The sequence below is a fragment of the Pseudophryne corroboree genome, unplaced genomic scaffold, assembly GCF_028390025.1.
Source record: "Pseudophryne corroboree isolate aPseCor3 unplaced genomic scaffold, aPseCor3.hap2 scaffold_1851, whole genome shotgun sequence".
Lineage (NCBI taxonomy): Eukaryota > Metazoa > Chordata > Amphibia > Anura > Myobatrachidae > Pseudophryne > Pseudophryne corroboree.
The window spans coordinates 69,100-89,722 of NW_026968489.1; the positions used below are offsets into that span (position 1 = coordinate 69,100).

A 20,623-nucleotide genomic window follows, 5' to 3' on the forward strand; every position below is an offset into this window, starting at 1 on the left:
AGTTACCTGCCCCCCGGGGAATGGTACACCGGGCGTCCTGTCAGGTGTGAGGGCTGGGATATACCTGCTCCCCGGGGAATGTTACACCAGGCGTCCTGTCAGGTGTGAGGGCTGGGAGTTACCTGTCACCCGGGGAATGGTACACCGGGCGTCCTGTAAGGTGTGAGGGCTGGGAGTTACCTGCACGGGGAATGGTACACCGGGCGTCCTGTCAGGTGTGAGGGCTGAGATTTACCTGCCCCCCGGGGAATGGTACACCGGGCGTCCTGTCAGGTGTGAGGGCTGGGATATACCTGCCCCCTCGGGGATTGGTACACCGGACGTCCTTTCAGGTGTGAGGGCTGGGAGCTACCTGCTCCCCGGGGAATGGTACACCAGGCGTCCTGTCAGGTGTGAGGGCTGGGATATACCTGCTCCCCGGGGAATGGTACACCGGGCGTCCTGTCAGGTGTGAGGGCTGGGATATACCTGCTCCCCGGGGAATGGTACACCGGGCGTCCTGTCAGGTGTGAGTGCTGGGAGTTACCTGCACGAGGAATGGTACACCGGGCGTCCTGTCAGGTGTGAGGGCTGGGAGTTTCCTGCTCCCCTGGGAATGGTACACCGGGCGTCCTGTCAGGTGTGAGGGCTGGGATATACCTGTCCCCCGGGGAATGGTACACCGGGCGTCCTGTCAGGTGTGAGGGCTGGGATATACCTGCTCTCCGGGGAATGGTACACCGGACGTCCTGTCATGTGTGAGGGCTGGGAGTTACCTGCTCCCCGGGGAATGGTACACCGGGCATCCTGTCTTGTGTGAGGGCTGGGATATACCTGCACGGGAAATGGTACACCGGGCGTCCTGTCAGGTGTGAGGGCTGGGATATACCTGCTCCCCGGGGGAATGGTACACCGGGCGTCCTGTCAGGTGTGAGGGCTTGGAGTTACCTGCTCCCCGGGGAATGGTACACCGGGGGTCCTGTCAGGTGTGAGGGCTGGGATATACCTGCACGGGGAATGGTACATCGGGGTTCCTGTCAGGTGTGAGGGCTGGGAGTTACCTGCACGGGGAATGGTACACCGGGCGTCCTGTCAGGTGTGAGGGCTGGGAGTTACCTGCCCCCCGGGGAATGGTACACCAGGCGTCCTGTCAGGTGTGAGGGCTGGGAGCTACCTGCTCCCCGGGGAATGGTACACCGGGCATCCTGTCAGGTGTGAGGGCTGGGAGTTACCTGCACGGGGAATGGTACACCGGGCGTCCTGTCAGGTGTGAGGGCTGAGATTTACCTGCCCCCCGGGGAATGGTACACCGGACGTCTTGTCAGGTGTGAGGGCTGGGATATACCTGCCCCCCGGGGAATGGTACACCGGACGTCCTGTCAGGTGTGAGGGCTGGGAGCTACCTGCTCCCCGGGGAATGGTACACCAGGCGTCCTGTCAGGTGTGAGGGTTGGGAGTTACCTGCACGGGGAATGGTACACCGGGCGTCCTGTCAGGTGTGAGGGCTGGGATATACCTGCACCCCGGGGAATGGTACACCGGGCGTCCTGTCAGGTGTGAGGGCTGGGAGTTACCTACTCTTCGGGGAATGGTACACCGGGCGTCCTGTCAGGTGTGAGGGCTGGGATATACCTGCACCCCGGGGAATGGTACACCGGGCGTCCTGTCAGGTGTGAGGGCTGGGAGTTACCTGCCCCCCGGGGAATGGTACACCAGGCGTCCTGTCAGGTGTGAGGGCTGGGAGCTACCTGCTCCCCGGGGAATGGTACACCGGGCATCCTGTCAGGTGTGAGGGCTGGGAGTTACCTGCACGGGGAATGGTACACCGGGCGTCCTGTCAGGTGTGAGGGCTGAGATTTACCTGCCCCCCGGGGAATGGTACACCGGACGTCTTGTCAGGTGTGAGGGCTGGGATATACCTGCCCCCCGGGGAATGGTACACCGGACGTCCTGTCAGGTGTGAGGGCTGGGAGCTACTTGCTCCCCGGGGAATGGTACACCAGGCGTCCTGTCAGGTGTGAGGGTTGGGAGTTACCTGCACGGGGAATGGTACACCGGGCGTCCTGTCAGGTGTGAGGGCTGGGAGTTACCTGCTCCCCAGGGAATGGTACACCGGGCGTCCTGTCAGGTGTGAGGGCTGGGATATACCTGCTCCCCGGGGAATGGTACACCGGGCGTCCTGTCAGGTATGAGGGCTGGGATATACCTGCTCCCCGGGGAATGGTACACCGGGCGTCCTGTCAGGTGTGAGGGCTGGGATATACCTGCTCCCCGGGGAATGGTACACCGGGCGTCCTGTCAGGTGTGAGGGCTGGGAGTTACCTGCTCCCCGGGGAATGGTACACCGGGCGTCCTGTCAGGTGTGAGGGCTGGGAGTTACCTGCCCCCCGGGGAATGGTACACCGGGCGTCCTGTCAGGTGTGAGGGCTGGGAGTTACCTGCTCCCCAGGGAATGGTACACCGGGCGTCCTGTCAGGTGTTAGGGCTGGGAGCTACCTGCTCCCCGGGGAATGGTACACCGGGCGTCCTGTCAGGTGTGAGGGCTGGGAGTTACCTGCCCCCCGGGGAATGGTACACCGGGCGTCCTGTCAGGTGTGAGGGCTGGGATATACCTGCTCCCCGGGGAATGGTACACCAGGCGTCCTGTCAGGTGTGAGGGCTGGGAGTTACCTGTCACCCGGGGAATGGTACACCGGGCGTCCTGTAAGGTGTGAGGGCTGGGAGTTACCTGCACGGGGAATGGTACACCGGGCGTCCTGTCAGGTGTGAGGGCTGAGATTTACCTGCCCCCCGGGGAATGGTACACCGGGCGTCCTGTCAGGTGTGAGGGCTGGGATATACCTGCCCCCTCGGGGATTGGTACACCGGACGTCCTGTCAGGTGTGAGGGCTGGGAGCTACCTGCTCCCCGGGGAATGGTACACCAGGCGTCCTGTCAGGTGTGAGGGCTGGGATATACCTGCTCCCCGGGGAATGGTACACCGGGCGTCCTGTCAGGTGTGAGGGCTGGGATATACCTGCTCCCCGGGGAATGGTACACCGGGCGTCCTGTCAGGTGTGAGGGCTTGGAGTTACCTGCTCCCCGGGGAATGGTACACCGGGCGTCCTATCAGGTGTGAGGGCTGGGATATACCTGTCCCCCGGGGAATGGTACACCGGGCGTCCTGTCAGGTGTGAGGGCTGGGAGTTACCTGCCCCCCGGGGAATGGTACACCGGGCGTCCTGTCAGGTGTGAGGGCTGGGAGTTACCTGCTCCCCGGGGAATGATACACCGGGCGTCCTGTCAGGTGTGAGGGCTGGGAGTTATCTGCTCCCCGGGGAATGCTACACCGGGCGTCCTGTCAGGTGTGAGGGCTGGGAGTTACCTGCCCCCCGGGGAATGGTACACCGGGCGACCTGTCAGGTGTGAGGGCTGGGATATATCTGCTCCCCGGGGAATGGTACACCAGGCGTCCTGTCAGGTGTGAGGGCTGGGAGTTACCTGTCACCCGGGGAATGGTACACCGGGCGTCCTGTCAGGTGTGAGGGCTGGGATATACCTGCTCCCCGGGGAATGGTACACCGGGCGTCCTGTCAGGTGTGAGGGCTTGGAGTTACCTGCTCCCCGGGGAATGGTACACCGGGCGTCCTGTCAGGTGTGAGGGCTGGGATATACCTGCTCCCCGGGGAATGGTACACCGGGCGTCCTGTCAGGTGTGAGGGCTGGGATATACCTGCTCCCCTGGGAATGGTACACTGGGCGTCCTGTCAGGTGTAAAGGCTGGGATATATCTGCACGGGGAATGGTACACCGGGGTCCTGTCAGGTTTGAGGGCTGGGATATACCTGCTCCCCGGGGAATGGTACACCGGGCGTCCTGTCAGGTGTGAGGGCTGGGAGTTACCTGCACGGGGAATGGTACACCGGGGGTCCTGTCAGGTGTGAGGGCTAGGATATACCTGCACCCCGGGGAATGGTACACCGGACGTCCTGTCAGGTGTGAGGGCTGGGAGTTACCTGCTCCCCGGGGAATGGTACACCGGGGGTCCTGTCAGGTGTGAGGGCTGGGATATACCTGCACGGGGAATGGTACACCGGGCGTCCTGTCAGGTGTGAGGGCTGGGATATACCTGCTCCCCGGGGGAATGGTACACCGGGCGTCCTGTCAGGTGTGAGGGCTGGGAGTTACCTGCTCCCCGGGGAATGGTACACCGGGGGTCCTGTCAGGTGTGAGGGCTGGGATATACCTGCACGGGGAATGGTACATCGGGGGTCCTGTCAGGTGTGAGGGCTGGGATATACCTGCTCCCCGGGGAATGGTACACCGGGCGTCCTGTCAGGTGTGAGGGCTGGGAGTTACCTGCCCCCCGGGGAATGATACACCGGGCGTCCTGTCAGGTGTGCGGGCTGGGAGCTACCTGCTCCCCGGGGAATTGTACACCAAGCGTCCTGTCAGGTGTGAGGGCTGGGAGTTACCTGCACGGGGAATGGTACACCGGGCATCCTGTCAGGTGTGAGGGCTGAGATTTACCTGCCCCCCGGGGAATGGTACACCGGGCGTCCTGTCAGGTGTGAGGGCTGGGATATACCTGCCCCCCGGGGAATGGTACACCGGACGTCCTGTCAGGTGTGAGGGCTGGGAGCTACCTGCTCCCCGGGGAATGGTACACCAGGCGTCCTGTCAGGTGTGAGGGCTGGGAGTTACCTGCACGGGGAATGGTACACCGGGCGTCCTGTCAGGTGTGAGGGCTGGGAATTACCTGCTCCCCGGGGAATGGTACACCGGGCGTCCTGTCAGGTGTGAGGGCTGGGATATACCTGCTCCCCGGGGAATGGTACACCGGGCGTCCTGTCAGGTGTGAGGGCTGGGATATACCTGCTCCCCGGGGAATGGTACACCGGGCGTCCTGTCAGGTGTGAGTGCTGGGAGTTACCTGCACGAGGAATGGTACACCGGGCGTCCTGTCAGGTGTGAGGGCTGGGAGTTTCCTGCTCCCCTGGGAATGGTACACCGGGCGTCCTGTCAGGTGTGAGGGCTGGGATATACCTGTCCCCCGGGGAATGGTACACCGGGCGTCCTGTCAGGTGTGAGGGCTGGGATATACCTGCTCTCCGGGGAATGGTACACCGGACGTCCTGTCATGTGTGAGGGCTGGGAGTTACCTGCTCCCCGGGGAATGGTACACCGGGCATCCTGTCTTGTGTGAGGGCTGGGATATACCTGCACGGGAAATGGTACACCGGGCGTCCTGTCAGGTGTGAGGGCTGGGATATACCTGCTCCCCGGGGGAATGGTACACCGGGCATCCTGTCAGGTGTGAGGGCTTGGAGTTACCTGCTCCCCGGGGAATGGTACACCGGGGGTCCTGTCAGGTGTGAGGGCTGGGATATACCTGCACGGGGAATGGTACATCGGGGTTCCTGTCAGGTGTGAGGGCTGGGAGTTACCTGCACGGGGAATGGTACACCGGGCGTCCTGTCAGGTGTGAGGGCTGGGAGTTACCTGCCCCCCGGGGAATGGTACACCAGGCGTCCTGTCAGGTGTGAGGGCTGGGAGCTACCTGCTCCCCGGGGAATGGTACACCGGGCATCCTGTCAGGTGTGAGGGCTGGGAGTTACCTGCACGGGGAATGGTACACCGGGCGTCCTGTCAGGTGTGAGGGCTGGGAGTTTCCTGCTCCCCAGGGAATGGTACACCGGGCGTCCTGTCAGGTGTGAGAGCTGGGATATACCTGCTCCCCGGGGAATGGTACACCGGGCGTCCTGTCAGGTATGAGGGCTGGGATATACCTGCTCCCCGGGGAATGGTACCCCGGGCGTCCTGTCAGGTGTGAGGGCTGGGATATACCTGCTCCCCGGGGAATGGTACACCGGGCGTCCTGTCAGGTGTGAGGTCTGGGAGTTACCTGCTCCCCGGGGAATGGTACACCGGGCGTCCTGTCAGGTGTGAGGGCTGGGAGTTACCTGCCCCCCGGGGAATGGTACACCGGGCGTCCTGTCAGGTGTGAGGGCTGGGAGTTACCTGCTCCCCGGGGAATGGTACACCGGGCGTCCTGTCAGGTGTTAGGGCTGGGAGCTACCTGCTCCCCGGGGAATGGTACACCGGGCGTCCTGTCAGGTGTGAGGGCTGGGAGTTACCTGCCCCCCGGGGAATGGTACACCGGGCGTCCTGTCAGGTGTGAGGGCTGGGATATACCTGCTCCCCGGGGAATGGTACACCAGGCGTCCTGTCAGGTGTGAGGGCTGGGAGTTACCTGTCACCCGGGGAATGGTACACCGGGCGTCCTGTCAGGTGTGAGGGCTGGGAGTTACCTGCACGGGGAATGGTACACCGGGCGTCCTGTCAGGTGTGAGGGCTGAGATTTACCTGCCCCCCGGGGAATGGTACACCGGGCGTCCTGTCAGGTGTGAGGGCTGGGATATACCTGCCCCCTCGGGGATTGGTACACCGGACGTCCTGTCAGGTGTGAGGGCTGGGAGCTACCTGCTCCCCGGGGAATGGTACACCAGGCGTCCTGTCAGGTGTGGGGGCTGGGATATACCTGCTCCCCGGGGAATGGTACACCGGGCGTCCTGTCAGGTGTGAGGGCTGGGATATACCTGCTCCCCGGGGAATGGTACACCGGGCGTCCTGTCAGGTGTGAGGGCTGGGAGTTACCTGCTCCCCGGGGAATGGTTCACCGGGCGTCCTGTCAGGTGTGAGGGCTGGGATATACCTGTCCCCCGGGGAATGGTACACCGGGCGTCCTGTCAGGTGTGAGGGCTAGGAGTTACCTGCCCCCCGGGGAATGGTACACCTGGCGTCCTGTCAGGTGTGAGGGCTGGGAGTTACCTGCTCCCCGGGGAATGATACACCGGGCGTCCTGTCAGGTGTGAGGGCTGGGAGTTATCTGCTCCCCGGGGAATGCTACACCGGGCGTCCTGTCAGGTGCGAGGGCTGGGAGTTACCTGCCCCCTGCGGAATGGTACACCGGGCGACCTGTCAGGTGTGAGGGCTGGGATATACCTGCTCCCCGGGGAATGGTACACCAGGCGTCCTGTCAGGTGTGAGGGCTGGGAGTTACCTGTAACCCGGGGAATGGTACACCGGGCGTCCTGTCAGGTGTGAGGGCTGGGATATACCTGCTCCCCGGGGAATGGTACACCGGGCGTCCTGTCAGGTGTGAGGGCTGGGATATACCTGCTCCCCGGGGAATGGTACACCGGGCGTCCTGTCAGGTGTAAAGGCTGGGATATATCTGCACGGGGAATGGTACACCGGGGGTCCTGTCAGGTTTGAGGGCTGGGATATACCTGCTCCCCGGGGAATGGTACACCGGGCGTCCTGTCAGGTGTGAGGGCTGGGAGTTACCTGCACGGGGAATGGTACACCGGGGGTCCTGTCAGGTGTGAGGGCTGGGATATACCTGCACCCCGGGGAATGGTACACCGGGCGTCCTGTCAGGTGTGAGGGCTGGGAGTTACCTACTCTTCGGGGAATGGTACACCGGGCGTCCTGTCAGGTGTGAGGGCTGGGATATACCTGCACCCCGGGGAATGGTACACCGGGCGTCCTGTCAGGTGTGAGGGCTGGGAGTTACCTACTCTTCGGGGAATGGTACACCGGGCGTCCTGTCAGGTGTGAGGGCTGGGAGTTACCTGCTCCCCAGGGAATGGTACACCGGGCGTCCTGTCAGGTGTGAGGGCTGGGAGTTACCTGCTCCCCGGAGAATGGTACACCGGGCGTCCTGTCAGGTGTGAGGGCTGGGAGTTACCTGCTCCCCGGGGAATGGTACACCGGGCGTCCTGTCAGGTGTGAGGGCTGGGAGTTACCTGCTCCCCGGGGAATGGTACACCGGGGGTCCTGTCAGGTGTGAGGGCTGGGATATACTTGCCGCCCGGGGAATGGTACACCGGGGGTCCTGTCAGGTGTGAGGGCTGGGAGTTACCTGCACAGGGAATGGTACACCGGGCGTCCTGTCAGGTGTGAGGGCTGGGATATACCTGCTCCCCGGGGAATGGTACACCGGGCGTCCTGTCAGGTGTGAGGGCTGGGATATACCTGCTCTCCGGGGAATGGTACACCGGGCGTCCTGTCAGATGTGAGGGCTGGGATATACCTTCTCCCCGGGGAATAGTACACCGGGCGTCCTGTCAGGTGTGAGGGCTGGGAGTTACCTGCTCCCCGGGGAATGGTACACCGGGCGTCCTGTCAGGTGTGAGGGCTGGGAGTTTCCTGCTCGGGGAATGGTACACCGGGCGTCCTGTCAGGTGTGAGGGCTGGGAGTTACCCGCTCCCCGGGCAATGGTACACCGGGCGTCCTGTCAGGTGTGAGGGTTGGGAGTTACCTGCTCCCCGGGGAATGGTACACCGGGCGTCCTGTCAGGTGTGAGGGCTTGGAGTTACCTGCTCCCCGGGTAATGGTACACCGGGCGTCCTGTCAGCTGTGAGGGCTGGGAGTTACCTGCTCCCCGGGGAATGGTACACCGGGCGTCCCGTCAGGTGTGAGGGCTGGGATATACCTACCCGGGGAATGGTACACCGGGCGTCCTGTCAGGTGTGAGGGCTGGGAGTTACCTGCTCCCCGGGGAATGGTACACCGGGCGTCCTGTCAGGTGTGTGGGCTGGGATATACCTCCCCGGGGAATGGTACACCGGGCGTCCTGTCAGGTGTGAGGGCTGGGAGTTACCCGCTCCCCGGGCAATGGTACACCGGGCGTCCTGTCAGGTGTGAGGGCTGGGAGTTACCTGCTCCCCGGGGACTGGTACACCGGGCGTCCTGTCAGGTGTGAGGGCTGGGAGTTACCTGCTCCCCGGGTAATGGTACACCGGGCGTCCTGTCAGCTGTGAGGGCTGGGAGTTACCTGCTCCCCGGGGAATGGTACACCGGGCGTCCCGTCAGGTGGGAGGGCTGGGAGTTACCTGCCCCCCGGGGAATGGTACACCGGGCGTCCTGTCAGGTGTGAGGGCTGGGAGTTACCTACCCGGGGAATGATACTTCGGGCGTCCTGTCAGGTGTGAGGGCTGGGATATACCTGCCCCCCCGGGGAATGGTACACCGGGCATCCTGACAGGTGTGAGGGCTGGGATATACCTTCCCGGGGAATGGTACACCGGGCGTCCTGTCAGGTGTGAGGGCTGGGAGTTACCTGCTCCCCGGGGAATGGTACACCGGGCGTCCTGTCAGGGGTGAGGGCTGGGAGTTACCTGCTCCCCGGGGAATGGTACACCGGGCGTCCTGTCAGGTGTGAGGGCTGGGATATACCTACCCGGGGAATGGTACACCGGGCGTCCCGTCAGGTGTGAGGGCTGGGAGTTACCTGCTCCCCGGGGAATGGTACACCGGGCGTCCTGTCAGGTGTGAGGGCTGGGAGTTACCTGCCCCCCGGGGAATGGTACACCGGGCGTCCTGTCAGGTGTGAGGGCTGGGAGTTACCCGCTCCCCGGGCAATGGTACACCGGGCGTCCTGTCAGGTGTGAGGGCTGGGAGTTACCTGCTCCCCGGGGAATGGTACACCGGGCGTCCTGTCAGGTGTGAGGGCTGGGAGTTACCTGCTCCCCGGGTAATGGTACACCGGGCGTCCTGTCAGCTGTGAGGGCTGGGAGTTACCTGCTCCCCGGGGAATGGTACACCGGGCGTCCCGTCAGGTGTGAGGGCTGGGATATACCTACCCGGGTAATGGTACACCGGGCGTCCTGTCAGGTGTGAGGGCTGGGAGTTACCTGCTCCCCGGGGAATGGTACACCGGGCGTCCTGTCAGGTGTGTGGGCTGGGATATACCTCCCCGGGGAATGGTACACCGGGCGTCCTGTCAGGTGTGAGGGCTGGGAGTTACCTGCTCCCCGGGGAATGGTACACCGGGCGTCCTGTCAGGGGTGAGGGCTGGGAGTTACCTGCACGGGGAATGGTACACCGGGCGTCCTGTCAGGTGTGAGGGCTGGGAGTTAACTGCCCGGGAAATGGTACACCGGGCATCCTGTCAGGTGTGAGGGCTGGGAGTTACCTGCACGGGGAATGGTGCACCGGGCGTCCTGTCAGGTGTGAGGGCTGGGAGTTACCTGCTCCCCGGGGAATGGTACACCGGGCGTCCTGTCAGGTGTGAGGGCTGGGAGTTACCTGCCCCCCGGGGAATGGTACACCGGGCGTCCTGTCAGGTGTGAGGGCTGGGAGTTCCCTACCCGGGAAATGGTACACCGGGCGTCCTGTCAGGTGTGAGGGCTGGGATATACCTGCCCCCCGGGGAATGGTACACCGTGCGTCCCGTCAGGTGTGAGGGCTGGGATATACCTGTCCGGGGAATGGTACTCCGGGCGTCCTGTCAGGTGTGAGGGCTGGGATATACCTGCTCCCGGGGAATGGTACACCGGGCGTCCTGTCAGGTGTGAGGGCTGGGAGTTACCTATAATGTTGCACATGGGGTCTTTATGCCTCTGACGCTCTGTTTCCCCCTCACAGGTGCTGATCCCGGGAGGACTGAGGACATGAAGCAGAAGTGTGAAGAACTTTCGTGGACAAGACAGAACGCTTTTTTATTTTAAATTAATAAACATTGCTCAGTCTAGGCAGAACTATTGCAGAGTTTTATCGGCCACTTTCGTGCGCTCTCTTAGCGTGCCACAGGTAACCTGTACGGAGACTGGCTTCCCTTTACAGCACCATCGTTTTACCCACAATAAAGGGTTAATCTTATTCTCCCTCCGGGATGTAATGAGTTCCGTCATTGCAGTATACAGTATATTATATACTTAGTGTGCGTGTTTTATAGAAGACGCACAGATGACTCTTTGCTTTTGAAGGCGCGAACTCAAGATCTCAGGGCTTCATGCACATCACTGCAGGGGATCGTTACGCCCGGCTACAGCTGCGCAGATCATTCAATATATAGTTTTATTATAGGTTGAATTTTTTACAGTTATGCAGAAGACATCCCAGATACATACCTGTGTGATCTACCTGTAGCCTACTTACCGCCTGTTATTGCGTCCAATACCATACATCGCGTGGTCTCGCTGGTCACCGCATACCTCCGAGATCTCACTGGCTCGTTATATAATGATTACTGGCTCGTTCAGTGGTGAAATCTGTTCCGGGATTGCGGAATCTTCGTGATTCTAAAGTGTCAATTAGTTAGAAAGCTGCTTTAAATATCACGCCGGTTCCGCAATCTCGGAATTTATTAATAACCCCAGAAGAAATCTGACCTCAAAATTGTTCCTAATACGCATAAATATACATTAACCCTGTTTTTAGTTGCACCCCTCCGTGTAGCCTGTGAGTTCATGTGCGGCCAATGGGGGTCATTCCGAGTTGATCGCACGCTGCCGATTTTCGCTGCACTACGATCAGGTCTCTACTGCGCATGCACCACAATGCGCACTCGGGTCATACGGATACAATGCGAATCGTTGCTGAGCGATGGATTTAATGAAGAATCCATACGCACAGCCGATCGCAAGAAGATTGACAGGAAGATGGCGTTTGTGGGTGGTAACTGACCGTTTTCTGGGAGTGGTAGGGAAAACGCAGGCGTGGCCGGGCGTTTGGAGGGCTGGTGTGTGACGTCAATTCCTGCACCAAAAAGACTGAAGTGATTGCAAGGGCTGAGTAAGTTCAGACCTACTCTGAAACTGCACAAAATGTTTTTGCGAGCTCGGCTGCACAGGCGTTTGCACACTTGCAAAGTGAAAATACACTCCCCCGTGGGCCGCGACTATGTGTTTGCACGGTTGCTAAAAACAGCTAGCGAGAGATCAACTCGGAATGACCCCCCCCCCCCATGTCTGCTCGGTTCTCGCGTTCCTGTCTTATTGTCCTGACCACGCAGCGGAAATCCTCATATATCCTTCACTTAGTATTTACTACAGACAATTGCAAAGGACGATAGGGTTAGGGGCAGATGATCCCCACAGAGTGACCTTTTATATAGTACTCACCAATACCAGGCTATAGTGATCCATTCATGAGAATTGGAAACCGTGCTGGATATTTAAATACATTTATAAAACAAAGATTTTTCTCATTTAACTTTTTACTATAGAATTAAATTATTTTATCATTTTTGGGGTATGTGATGTAAGTGTAGGCGACTCACACCAGACCCCTGCCATACGCCTTGTCGCACCCTGGACAAATTTAGGGATAAGCGGTTTTAATATTTTTTTTTTTTTGTCAAATTCACAAATGAGTGAAATTGCTGAATTATCTTACTGTGAATTTCTGATTTAAAAGATAAATAAAGTTTTGATTTTATTTCCAGGAATCTTCTTCCATTTATAAGAAAGTGTTTTCTGTACACAAGCCGTAACCCAAAGTGATAGAGTAAATCGCGGACGTGGCGCACAGGCGGTAGAGGAGAAGTGGTAATACTGGCCGGAAGTTGTACATTACTAGGCAGAGGCGGCGTCCTGCCGGCCTGTCATTACCTGTAGCTGCGCTTTCATTTCATTATTCTAATAGGGAAATATTTTTTCTCCAAAAGATATAGGGCTGTCATTGGTTAGAAGTTAGCACAAAGGAAGGTGCTCCAGCTGCTGTAGAACTACATATCCCAGCATGCTCCTTCACAGGAGCATGTTTGATCCTGCTAAAACTGTGCCAGGGCATGCTGGGACATGTAGTATTTCTGCAGCTGGAGAGCTGCAGGTTGGCCACCTCTGGGGTAGCATTTTGGGATACATATATCATATGGGCATTAGATGGGGGGGAGGGATGGAAAGTAATCACAATAGATATGTAGAAGTAGATATAACTATGGATTTCCAGCCATGACCACTCTGTACGGGTCACACCACCAGCTCGACCAGCTCTCTGGGATAGTGGGTGTCCTCGCTGATGGGGTAACCATTATTTTCCTAGTGGGCAGATGTTCTGGAGATGTCCCACAACTAGATGAAACTGCAAGAACCTGCTAAGGAGTTTGTCTATGTTCATGTATTGGCGAGTCACAAACATTGTACAGGTATAACATTACCAGGAATGTGCAGCATTATGCAGGTCAGTGAGGGGACATACAACAGGTGACATATTAGATCAGGGCGTTAGTCCCTCACTGCGCGTGCAGCTACTCATCATACTGGCGAGTCAGAAACTTTGTACAAGTATAATTTCTCCTTCATCCACTAGGGGACACTGGAGAGCAGTTACAATGGGGATATAGTAGGCAGTAACTGGGAGGTGGCACTTTAAAACTTTAACAATGTGGCTAGCTCCTCTCCTACTATGTCCCCCCTCCAAGCCAGTCTTTCTTTTGTGCCCAAGGGAGCTGGTCACTCTTGGGATTACGCCTGAAGTTTTTTTTTTTTTATTTAAAAAAAAAAATCTTTCTTCACAGACTGGCAACTCTGCCTCTGCCAGTCTGCACCGCGGGAGCTGCCGGCAGGGTCCCATCACAGCTGCGTGCGGCTTGGGCTGGTTCCCCAGCTGAAGAGGCGCTGGCTCTCTGGAGATGGCCGGACACCGCTGCGTGCGGCGTATGTCGGAGCCACACCAGCAGCACACAAGACGGCAGCGCGGCAGAGGTATTACCCCTGGCCGCGGCACACTTTGCCGGCGGGGGATGCAGGGCTTTCCCTGCTACGATTACCGCTGGCGCCTTTGGCGGGGGGGCGGAACTTAATCCCGCTATGGGCTCTCGGCTCCCAACAGCCCCGTCGGCTCAGCGCTCGCTGGCGGCCATTTTCACACCGCTGCACGGAGGTTCAGCAGCTTCATCTGGACACAGTGAGCAGTTGCAGTGGGGTGTTTTGTGGGGCTCTAAGGGATCGTGTGGGGCACCTATAGTTTATTGAACGTGTCTGACACTGCACAGTACCATGCAGGGCTCAAAGGACGGGTGTGGCTGCACTCCTATACTACTCCCCCCCCCCACACACACACCCCCTCCCCTTCTGCCTATTAGTGTGTGTGTGTGTGTGTGTGTGTGTGTGTGTGTGGCTGGGTGACGGGCTGCCATGGCTGGAAAAGGTTCCAAGGCTGAGCAAAAAGTTTTTCAATGTTAGAAATGTTCTGCAAAGTTCACTCAGGGACAGTCTGAGAATTCCCTGTTATGTGAGGATTGTGGGTCGGAGCCATCTGTTCAGCCCCCATCACAGCCGCAGAGCACCCCTGGTTGGACAACACAGCTTACGGAAGTTATGTCACTGTTAACTAGGGAACTGAGGGCTTCTCGGGAAGATAGAGAGACGGCCCGGTTCCAACAGCTTGTCCCGATGCCTGAGCCGGAACCAGCATGGGCTCGGTCCCTGGCGAGATCAGTTGAGATCCCAGGCCCCGTCCTTAACTTCCCCTCCCCAGGTTTCTAAAAAGAGATTGCTAGCCTCTGTTACACGACTCTGACGATGAGATGCCTCTATTGGAAGAGGCGGTGGTAGATATACAGGATACTGATGACAATCAGGTGTATGAGGACTCTGAACCAGTAGCTCAGGATATAGAGACTCTTATTACTGCTATACGCTCAGTATTACAGGTGGAGGAGTCGGAACAGGATACCTTACGTCTTTTAAGGTTTGGCACCATCCAAAAACTGCTGGTGACCTTCCCAGTTTCGGAGGAGCTGGATGCGCTCATGACGGCAGCCTGGAAACATCCGGATGCAAATAAAGAAAATTTTGTCTTCCTATCCTTTTCCCGTAGATGGCAGGAAGCGTTATGAGACCTCTCCGATTGTGGATCCTTCGGTGTCTATTATGTCCAAGAAGACGGTTCTGCCGGTTCCTGGAGCGACTTCGCTGAAGGAAGCGTCTGATAGGAAGTTGGAAACCACCTTGAAGACTACTTACTCGGCAGCGGGGGTTTTATATCGCCCGGCGCAGGTAGGTTGTTGGGTCAACAAGGCTATGGAAGCTTGGGTGGAACAATTGTCCTCAGGACTACGTGACGATTTACCTCCGGATCAGCTGATACCGTTGGCGGAGCACATTCGCGAATCAGCCCTTTATCTTTGCGAGGCTTCCAAGGATGTCTGCATCCTCGGAGCCAGGATTTCCGCTTTGTCAATTTTGGCCCGCAGAGCTCTCTGGCTGCGACAGTGGCAGGCAGATGCTGAATCCAAGAGGGCAGCAGAAGTGTTGCCCTTTGCGGGAGAGGTCCTATTCGGAAAGGATCTGGATGCCTGAATTTCTCAGGCCACTGGAGGTAAATCGACTTATTTTCCCTCTGCTGCTCCAGCCTCTCGGAGGCCCTATACGAGTCCTTCCTTTCGATCCTTTCGTGCCCCTTCCAGGTTTCGAGGCTAGGGGCGGAGCTTCCGTCTCCCGTGGCCATAGAGGTAGGGACAGAGGTTCCACAGTCACAACCCAGCCAGAGGTTAAGTCCTCCACCACTCCCACCGCATGACGGGCTTCCCTCCCACCTTAGGGGATCACAGGGTGGGAGCTCATCTGTAGGATTTCAGGGAAGCCTGGGTACAATCCTGTCCAGATGCTTGGGTCAGGGATCTCATCACTTGCGGTTACAAGCTCGATTTTCAAACCCGACCGCCTCAGCATTTCTTCACCACGGGTTTGCCAGTTTCCGACGACAGAAGAGTCGCCTTGCAGGCGGCGGTCCGGAAGCTTCTGTCCGCAAAGGTACTGATCCCTGTTCCCTCTCATCATCAGAAACAGAGCTATTACTCAAGCCTGTTTCTCGTACCGAAGCCGGACGGCTCGGTCAGGCCAATTCTGAACTTAAAGGATCTCAATCCGTTTTTGAGGATATTCAAGTTCAAGATGGAGTCCCTTCAGTCTGTTATTGCTGGGTTGGAGCAAAATGAGTTTCTGGCATCCTTGGACATCAAAGATGCATACTTACATGTTCCCATTTGGCCTCCTCATTAGGCTTTTCTCCGGTCCGCGATACAGGACGCTCATTTCCAGTTCCAGGCCCTTCCGTTCGGTCTCTCTTCTGCTCCCAGAGTGTTCACAAAGGTCATGGCAGTCATGATGGCCCTACTTCGGAAGCAGGGTGTGACGATTGTCCCCTATCTGGACGATCTGCTTCTGAAGGCGCACTCTGCAGACCTGTTGCTTCAGAATATCCGGATAACCCAGGACCTTCTGATTTGGCATGGGTGGATCCTGTACTTCCCGAAGTCTCAATTATGTCCCTCAATTATGCCCGTTCGTCAGAAAGTTTTTCTTCCTCAGGACAAGATCCTCTCTCTTTAGACGTTGGTGAGGTCGGTACTTCGACACCGTCGGGTATCAGTGTATCTGTGTTTTTGCCTTCTGGGGAAGATGGTAGCGGCGTTCGAAGCTCTTCCATACGGACGGATCCACCCTCGACCCTTCCATCTGTGTCTTCTACATCAGTGGTCAGGGTCTCGTCTATTTCTTCATCAGCGGGTGACGCTGTCTCCAAAAGCACGGTTGTCTCTCTGGTGGCTCAATTCGACTCATCTGTTGGAAGGCAGGCGGTTCAGCATTTGGGATTGGACTCTCCTCACCACAGACGCAAGTCTGCGAGGTTGGGGGGCGGTGACCCTGGAACGTCAGTTTCAGGGACGCTGGTCAATACACGAATCCGCTCTCCCCATAAACATTCTCGAGCTATGGGTGGTGTATAACGCCCTACTTCAGGCACATCACCTGCTTCGCGGTCGGGCAGTCAGAGTTCAGTCCGACAACGCCACAATGGTAGCGTACATCAGCCGTCAGGGCAGCACTCGCAGCTGTGCGGTGATGAGGGAGGTCACCAACATCCTCCTCTGGGCAGAAGAACATGCTCTGTCCTTGTCGGCGATATTCATTCCAGGAGGGGACAATTGGGAAGCCGATTATCTCAGCTGCCAGGACATGCAACCGGGGGAGTGGTCACTCAATCCCCAGGTGTTTTGTCAGCTGGTCCGCTGGTGGGGAAGACCACAGATCGACCTCATGGCATCCCGCCCGAACCATCAACTGCCTCTTTACTACTCTCCGACGCGGGACCCGGTGGCGGCGGACGTGGATGCCCTCACGGCTCCTTGGAACTTCCGGTTCGTTTACCTCTTTCCTCCTTTCCCATTGCTGCCTCGGGTTCTGCAACGCATCAAGAGAGAAGACGCGCTGGTCCTCCTGGTGGCTCCAGATTGGCCGCGCAGGACTTGGTACTCCGCCATACAGCTGTTGTCAGTAGCGGAGCCTTGGCCCCTGCCACTGCGGAACGATCTACTACAGCAGGGTCCTTTTCTTTATCCAGGCTTACGCAGGCTACGTTTGATGGCGTGGCTGTTGAGAATGTCATCTTGAGAAGGAAGGGGATTCCTTGTATGGTTATACCTACTATGCTCCGAGCTCCGAAGTCAGTAACATCGTCTCACTACTACCGCATTTGGAAGGCTTATGTGGCCTGGTGTGAATGACGAGAGTTTCCCCCTTCGGTTTTTCACTTAGCCCGCCTTCTCAGTTTTCTGCAGGCGGGTTTCTCGGCAGTGCTAAGACTGGGTTCACTAAAGGTTCAGATCTCTGCTCTTTTGGTTTTCTTCCAAAGGAAATTAGCCTTGCTACCGGAAGTTCAGACCTTCTTTCAGGGAGTTCTACGAATACAACCTCCCTTTCGCCCTCCGACAGCACCATGGGACCTCAAACTGGTCCTCTCTTTTCTGCAGTCTCCATTATTTGAGCCTCTGGAGTCGGTGATTAAATATCTCACCTGGAAGGTGGTCTTTCTCCTGGCTCTGGCTTCAGCCAGATGGGTGTCGGAACTTGGGGCTCTCTCTTGTCGACCTCCTTACCTGGTATTTCATGAGGATAGGGCTGAGCTCCGTACTCGCATGTCTTTTCTCCCTAAGGTGGTGTCCGATTTCCACATCAATCAGCCACTTGTGGTTCAGGCCCTCTCAGAGGATTTTCCGGATTCGAGATCGTTGGATGTTGTCAGGGCGCTCAAGATCTATGTGGATAGGACTTCGGTTATTCGGAAGTCGGACCGGTTGATACGGCTGACCATCAGACAAGCTTATTTGGCGGCTTCTCGTGAGCCTCTGTCTTCTATTTCGGCGCACTCTACGCGCCCTGTGGGTCCCTCGTGGGCGGCCGCCCGCCGGGTTTCCATGACTACTTTATGTTGCGCTGCTACTTGGTAGGGCCGACATACGTTTGTCAAGTTTTACAGGTTTGACACTTTTGCGGCCTCTGCATCACAGTTTGGCCGGGCGGTTTTGCAGGACTCTCGGCGCTCTCCCTCCCGTCTTGGGAGCTCTGGGACGTCGCCATTGTAACTGCTCTCCAGTGTCCCCTAGTGGATGAAGGAGAAATCAGGATTTTGGTAATTACCGATAAATCCCTTTCTCCGATTCCACAGGGGACACTGGACGCCCACCCAGCGCTATTTCCTCCTTCACTTCACGGTTTGCATGTCACTGAGTGACTGCTTGTTTTGTTCAAGTTAACCTTTCTCTACGGTTATAGGGTTCCAGGTTTACTTGGTGTTATCCCGTTTTACATGGCTTAGTTAACTTCCTCTATTTTAACGTTGGTCTCTTCCAGCTCTCCTCGGGCACAGTTTTAGGTAGACTGGCTTGAAGGGAGGACATAGTAGGGGAGGAGCTAGCCACGGTGTTAGAGTTTTAAAGTGCCAGCTCCCAGTTACTGCCTACTATATCCCCATTGTGACTGCTCTCCAGTGTCCCCTAGTGGAGGAAGGAGAAAGGGATTTATCGGTAAGTACAAAATCCTATTACCAGGATTATGCAGGTCAGTGAGGAATCATACATCAGGGTTACTGTACATTACATCAGGGCGTTAGTCCTTCACTGCGTGCAGCTACTCTTTGCCTTCAAAACAGCATCAATTTTTCTAGGTACACTTACATGCAGTTTTTGAAGGAACTCGGCAGGGAGGTTGTTCCAAACATCTTGGAGAACTAACCACAGATCTTTATTACATTTGTCAAATATACATTCCATCTTATACGCCCCCTCTTTTCCTTTTTTATACTTGGGAGTTAGTGTGACCCTGAGGAACAGATCATTTGGGTGAGAACATTCCAGCTGTTATATACACTGTCTGCTAATCACACCAAGGTGTTCTACTCCTGCAAGATATGCTGCCAGACATGCACTAAGGCCCTCATTCCGTTGATTGCTCGCTAGCTGCTTTTAGCAGCCGTGCAAACATATAGTCGCTGCCCACGGGGATTGTATTTTCGCTTTGCAAGTGTGCAATCGCCTGTGCAGCCGAGCAGTACGAAAACGTTTTTTGCAGTTTCTGAGTAGCTCAGAACTTACTCAGCCGCTGCGATCACTTCAGCCTGTCCGGTCCCGGAATTGACGTCAGCCACCCGCCCTGCAAACGCCTGGCACGCCTGCGTTTTCCCAAACACTCCCAGAAAACGGTCAGTTGACACCCATAAACGCCCTCTTCCTGTCAATCTCCTTGCGATCTGTTGTGCGAATGGAATCATCGCTAGAAGCATTGCACAGCAATGATGCTGTTTGTACCTGTACAACGCGCGTGCGCATTGCGGTGCATGCGCAGTTTTGCCATTATTTTACCTGATAGCTGCGCTGCGAAAATTGTCAGCGTACGATCAACTCTGAGTGACCCCCTAAGTTCCTTTGCTGTGACTGACTAGCATGACTCAAAAATCATAGGAAAATAATGATCTGCTGAAAGAAGTGATTTTGTAATGAAGGACAGTAATTCCATGCTAGCCAACGACCCTGGCTGTCCGCAACCTCTTTTTATAAAGAACTCACCTATGGTATAACCCCGTTACCTTGTATTGTCGCAGGGGGTCATTCAGATCTGATAGCTGTTGTGCGTTCCGGACAGATGGACGTCTGCTCGTGCGAAGGATCCATTCACACAGGCGTTCGCAAAAGCAATTGACTGGAGGAAGCCATTTGTGGGTGGCAACTGACCATTTACAGGTGATCAAGTGTTTTCAGGGAGGGTGTCTGACGTCAGCTCCGGCCCTGTCTCATCGCACAGGAAGAGTAAATCCTGGGCTGCGCAGAGACTGCACAAAATCAGTTTGTGCAGCTCTGCTACACATGCGATCGCACACTTGCGCAGCATAAATACACTCCCCCTGTAGATGGCGACTATCTGATCGCAGGGCAGCAAAAAACGCAGCCCAGCGATCAGATCTGAATTAGGCCCCCTGTTTACTATTGCGTGTTTCCTGTCAGAGTTAGTGTGTGCTGACAGTCTCACTGGTGATAATACTATTAGTCCTATAGTCTACTGGAGACTGACAGATATTGCATTTACAGTATTTCATATTTTAAATCTGTTAACTGTCTTTAGGAGTGTGTATCTCTATTGAACTAAAGTCCTTGAAGAGTGTTAATGTATATTCTTGCAAGGTTTATTAAATATATTTACAGTATTTTTATCCTTGAATAAATAAGGTGCACTGATTTTACAGACATACTGTTTGCAGAATAAATACAATTCTTTTACTTAACACACAAATCATACCTCTGTGTGACTGTCCTGGGTACTGTCCTTACCTCTCTGCTAGGATGTGGTACAGCAAGAGAGTAACTTAGGGGAAAAACTGACTCAGGGTCACCCAAGTTGTACTTAATACACCCATTACATCTCACCACCCCGGGGGACCACACCTACCTACTCTCCCGGGGTACCACACCTACTCTCCCGGGGGACCACACCTACCCTCCTGTTGTACCACACCTACCCTCCCTGGGTACCACACCTACTCTTCCGGGGTACCACACCTGCACTCCCGGGGTCCCACACCTGCCCTCCCGGGGGA

General features: G+C 56.7%; 1 protein-coding gene across 1 annotated transcript in view; it reads left to right on the forward strand.

Moving 5' to 3' along the window:
• The window catches only part of SEC23IP (SEC23 interacting protein), a 74,961-nt gene extending 62,774 nt beyond the window's left edge, over positions 1-12,187 (forward strand). The window contains exon 15 of the mRNA XM_063951730.1: positions 10,394-12,187. The gene's annotated coding sequence lies outside the window, so the exon portion shown is untranslated. The remainder of the gene's footprint in view (positions 1-10,393) is intronic.
• Positions 12,188-20,623: the final 8,436 nt, after the last annotated feature.